We start from the raw sequence: 6249 nt of genomic DNA, 5'->3' as shown, positions 1-6249 counted from the left end.
ACACGGAATGGCCCGTTTCGGCTAGTCCGATTCAGCTATTACCCTATTCGGCTACAGCCCTATTCGGCTAGTCCGATTGGGCTAGTTCCCTATTTGGCTACAGTTTTTATCAGTTAGTTCCCTATTCGGCAATTTTTTGAAAATCCAATGATAATCCTTCTGTAATCCAACAAAATCCTTCTGTAAATCCAACGACGCTTTCTGTTTATTTAGAGAATTTTGTATTTTATTGCACAATAGGCTATCGTAACTTTTGCATTCTTGCATTTCATCCAGTGTTTACTTTTGAGTGCCTTCCCAGACGGCAAAATCCGTCATTTTTGTTGTCTGGGTTCGTTCAAAATATGTGTTTTACATCAAAACAACATTTTTTATGATTAACAATACAGGTTAATGAGATAAACAGAAGTGTTTTGTTAGTTGATCGAGTGTGTTATTGTTCAAAATCATACGCGCCCATAGGCGCCGACTTTTCCAAAAACCTTGGGGGGCGAGAAAGGTTATGACGTCATAACCATAACGCTATTTTACTTAATTAAAATAGTATTTGATTAAGCTTACTGTCTTGTTTATATTGACACCGAGGTCGCACTCCAAATTTGTAGAATCGCTGCTTGAGACGATAAGTTTTACTTACGCAAACGCATACGCCCAGTCGTAAAAATTTTGATATTGTTAGCTCATAATTGGAACAGTTGGAAAACAAGTCGATTCATTTCATTTTCGTGCGAGTGAATAACAACGATCAAGACAGTGAAGTTATCGAAATAAAACGCAAAAAAATCATGATCTCAAGCAGAGTGGAAACCCGCTATCAGTTTTATTAACCTCGTTTTGCTAATTACTTACCTTCAAAGCGTTAACAACGGTGAAGTGTTTTCTCCTCTGTTTATTATCGAAAGCCTTTATAGTCTTTTATCGAATATTGTATATACTCGAGTATAGGTCGAGATGTTCGCAAGTGATTTTCACCTCAAAAACACAGGTTCAACTTACTCACGGGACAAGCCGTTGTCTCCAGCTCGGTAGTTTTAATAATGAACGCATTTGGCATTTTTACTGTGGCAAAATCATTGCCGACGTAGATTACGGAGTGTAAAATGGCATCGGCCGCGAAGCAAAAGTTTTGAATACGTTTATTTGCAGTGATTCAAACTTAATTTTCAAATTTAATGATTTCTTGTCAATTTTAAATTTTATACACTTGTTGAGCAATATGCAAAGCTCACGAGACAAAACAGCAGAAAGAGCTGTTTTAAGAGATCAATTCTTTTATTTTTGCGTGTAGGATATAATCGTTCTTATTACGTAACATTCCATGATTGTTGAAGTCGATGTCAAATCTTAGCGGCCGCATAAAACAATGATGTCAGGTTGGCTAGGTGATAATAGCGGTAAGAGACGTCGTTAATGCAGGCAATATCTGCGACAAAGACCATTAAACACCTTTTCTTTTGTCGGTTTTCGATTTAATTCTCACACATTGTGAACAAAACAATGTGTTCTGTTCAATCATAATTGACCTCAAAACGGGAAGACCTCGTTGAAAATAGTGCCTCTAATTTAGCTGGTTTACTTAATATTGCTGTGAATGGTTACGTGACTATTCCAGCAGCGTAAGTTACTCTACACTCAACTTTGAAATTTCCTTACCTTCAACGATCATGGTATGTCAATGCCAATACTTAGAATGAACCATTGAATGGTAGTGTCGGGAATAAGATGGTCAAACAACTTATACATGAGATCGATCTATCCACGAGTATAAACGGTAGTGCAGGAGTGTATATAGATGAGTGTTGTATATTGATGAGTGTATGAGATGTAAATATTTTCACAATACATATATTATATATACAGTGCTTATTGAAGCAAAACACTGAGTGACAGTTTTGAAAAATGCATTTTTTTTTAAGCTGTATTCACGTAATTGTTTGTTGTGTCGTAGTTTCAACTCGATAAAGTTTGCTAAAATCGATTTAAAAATCTAACAAACGTTTGGATAACTCGTGAAATGAGAATAAACATTCAATCATTCGCTTTTTCGCTATCACGCGTTTTGACTTTGAAGCTGCTCCTCACGCGCGGAAGACAAGCAGTGTGCGACTGTCAGCGTGCGTGTCGTGCGCATCTCAGTAGTAATTTACGTTCCAGAGAAAGCCATGCGATCAGCTGCTGTTTTGTGGGCAAGAGCAACGCAGGCTAGGCTGTTTTTTGCTTTCGGCATTCTGTCCGTTTAAATGATCTAAATCTCTTTCGCGAAGTATTTTATCTTTGAAACACCACTTCTAATAGCCATTTTTGTTGCCCCCCAACTATAAATTTACGGGGGGCGCCGGCCCCCCCGGAAGTCGGCGCGTATGTACGCGCCTAACTATTTTTTTGGCCGTGGGGGCGAAAGCGTGTTTCATCAGCAACAACGTAAATTCAGCAAATGTCACGCAGATGGATGATGTAATTATGCCGTCACACTAGGATTGCTTTTATTGCCACACTCAAAGTTATCGCTATGTTCGACCTACCGTTAACTATTATAAACAAAACTCGATCACTTTGGTTAAGCAAACACATGACATGCGTCTGCGTTAGCTAGCGGTTGATGGACTGTGACTCTTTAAGCTAAGCACAATATAAAGTTTAGCAAAGAACTAGATTTATTAGCATGAAACAAGAGACGAAAAGGTTTACTGAAAAGTACACTGTAAATGGAATGACAATGTTTTGAAAATGGAATGCTAATACTAACTTGATCATACGCTTGAAAATATACCTGTGGAAAGTAAAATCAATCATGTTTACATCAATTCAGCAGCATGTCACCTTGAATAAATTTAAAAGTTGCTGACATCCGTAAGCAGCCCTTGAAAAATAGTTACGGAGAGATGTTTGATTAAGTTTTCGACTTGACATTTCTCCCTTTTCACTACAATATCGCAACTTATGACTGACCGCTGTAAAACGCGCGTTTTCGCGTTGCAGATGAAACAAAAGATGCGCATACTCCGCCTTTGATCGGGTTTCTATGACAACAGTCATGTGTGCGCCATTCAGTTTTCGTGAGTTTGTTACTGCATTGATTACACCATGTAACAAAATTTCGGAAAATTTTTAGTTGCGGAAAAATTTTTATGTATTGCGTTCTGTTACTTCAAACCAATCACCAAAATAGCAAAAAAAATTCTGAAGTGTCCTTACTTTTGATAAAATGTCACTTTTTCTGATTGTTAGTTTTACTCAGAGATTTTCTGTATTAACCAGCATAGTTTTCTATTAAACGTGTAAACATGCAAACACAAAGAAATAAAATGCAGATATAAGCCATATATGCATCATGCAAAGATGAAAACACTTCAAAAGTGGTCACATTTGTGTGACTTGAGTCTATACACTGAGAAATCTTCTCGTATTGCGGACCATACACCCCCCCCCCCCCCATTTTATGTTGCAAATCCACCGCCCTAGATATTTTCTTTCCATATAAGATGAAATCTTTCACCATCTTTTCCGCTTCCATCAATCACCCATAGGGATCAACACAATCAAGATGGGAGTGCAGGAAATGCATTTTTATGGACATGAAACACACCATTTTTCATATTCTTTTATCACATTGTTTCCAAAAAGTGATAATAATTATTGTTTCGTTGAGCCTATTACCAAAATTCTGAATTTATGTCTGTATTAGGTATGTTGAATTCGTCATGAGAGACTTTTTCTATATCTTGAGACACTACCATGTCTTATGCAGCTTTTTTTGCTCTAGGGTTTGAGAATCGGCAACTCAGCTGCTGACTGCTATGCGAAACAGGTGCAATAGAACATAATATGGAAGAATATGCAATGTCATATCGTTTTTTTGTTTTTCTAAACCGTGAGCTGTCAACCATATAGCAACAACGGTCTTCTGTATGGTTTCGGGGTTCTCTCCAAACTCTTGAATTAGCAAATACTGTAGCATCAAATGTCGTTTTCCCTTGGTCAGCCATCTAAATTGGACCGATGTGTTCTGCAGATCACATAAGGTGCACAGCTTTTAACTTGGTCAATTTGGTCACTAATTTCCATACCAAAATACATTTCATAAGTATAAAAGCTTTGCTTCTAGCTTTGTTTCATTGCACATTTCTCTTGTTGGTCTGATATGGTTACTGATATAGATACAGGCCTCGAAATTTGTACTTTTTTCCGGCGGTCAAGCATGTCCTACCGGACTGGCCCTTTCAGCGGACATTTAATATCTCAACCGGACATATTTTTTACATGTAGATTTTGCACAAAATCACACTACAGTAATGTGTAGTCGTGTTTATAGAATAAGATTTTCTACAACAGAATAACTCTGCAATGGTTGATGGCTTAATTAACCGACCCTGAAGTATACTGGAGCAGAATTGCTTGCAAATAAATCAGTGCGTTAATGACAGTCGTGTAACCACGCAATAAACACAATTGAAAACAACAATCCAAATTTCCTTATTACAAAAGCAACTATGATCACTTATTCCGTGGTTTTCGCGTTATAGAATCGTTGTGCTTGTGCCACTGCCAAGCGATTACTGCCGGCGCAGGGTTGTAAATCTCCATGTCAGGACCGTCCAGGCAAATGCGCATTAGTGACTCAATAGTGTTAACTAACTAACACAATAGTGCTAGTCTAACACCCTCCCTTCTGTGCAGAAATTCTGTTTCTATCAGTATCAGCGTGAATAAGGTCGCCACATTCGCCTAAGCACGTGCGGAACCCAGCTGAGACTTGCTTCTCTGTGACGTTTCTTTTTAACAAACGATCAATGTAATGCAATAATCCTCATTGTTAAAATTAGAATACATATCCTGCCGAAAAGTTCAGACAACTTTATTTCAAGGCAACATTGCAAGGCGTTGAAATGATGTAAAAATGGCTACTTTTGCCATCAGCTCGTTAACCACGCCACTCTAATGTGATCTTTAAAGCAATTGCCTGTACTATTATTGTTTCAGCTCCGTATTTGTTCGCGTAAAACAAACAATTGTAACAATTCAAATTTAAAATATATTTTTGCTGCATTAGCTCTATTTTTGTCAAGAATTTTGCGGCGGTCATTTATGACCGACCAATGAGTCGGCTTCGGCAGACATTCAAGGTCATTCCGGAGGTCATGTCCGCCATGACCGCCGGAATTTCGAGGCCTGTAGATAGACCACAAACATAGCAAAAAGTTTGCATTCACGAGATGATTCAATTCCCAACTTATCTGCAATTTAGGCTGGAGCTTTTTACAGAACACAGTAAGAAACAATGAATGATTGAAACGTTTTAAGTTCTATATTTTCTGATTACATTGATAGTGAATAAAAACATCTTGAAATTTTGTAGCCTACTTGCTCTATTCCGCGACTATGACCAAACAAAGATCATTGTTATGATACAAGCTACAGTGATGAAGCTAAAATGATAGCCACTATGATGTCATAGTTTACCGACCTTATAAGGAATTTAGAGTAAGAGCTTGAGAAACAGGGTACTAGAAGTTCAAAAACCTTAAATAAATATTTTTTAAACGACACTTGTGGAAAAAAATTGCTAGAAGCATGTTTTAATTAACTATATCTTTCAAAAAATACTAAAAACTTGACACAACTAATTTTTTGTTACATGGTGTTATGCGGCGTGTGCGCAATGCGGTTTGAATCAGCTCTTGTTGCGTTGGTTAGTGGTTACCTCGGGCCGAGACTTCAAGTTCATTTTCACAGCGAGCGATTCACTGGGCACCGCGCAATTCACTGCAGTGCAGAGGTTTTGACTTTCGAAAGTGACATCAAGTCTGTTTGCAAGCTCATAAAGCTAAACGCACGGTCCGTCTACGTAGCAAATTATGTTTTTCTTTTGGGTGCATTCAACATCTGATGACATTGAATCAACACAAAATGGTAGATTTTTGCTATGTCCCAGGCAGCAAAATCAATCATATTTACATTGATTCAACGTCTGCAGACGTTAAATCATTTGTGGGATTGTAGCATCGCTACTTGTTCTATTGATTATTTGTTGCGAAGCTGTTGCGGTTTGCATTCAAACAATGTTTTCATGCTGCCGATCGCTAGTTCATCTATTGTTTTATGTATCAATACAGCATAAAAAGTTGCCCCCACGCAGAAATATGCGTGGGGGCCTGGCCCCCACGGCTTAGGCGCCTATGTTCAAAATACATGTAAAAACTTACATACGACTTAATTACGGAGATAGCATAAATTTGATGCTCTAAAACA

The sequence above is a fragment of the Aplidium turbinatum genome, chromosome 3 (genome assembly GCF_918807975.1).
Source record: "Aplidium turbinatum chromosome 3, kaAplTurb1.1, whole genome shotgun sequence".
Classification (NCBI taxonomy): domain Eukaryota; kingdom Metazoa; phylum Chordata; class Ascidiacea; order Aplousobranchia; family Polyclinidae; genus Aplidium; species Aplidium turbinatum.
Note: the sequence above shows the minus strand (reverse complement) of the source record.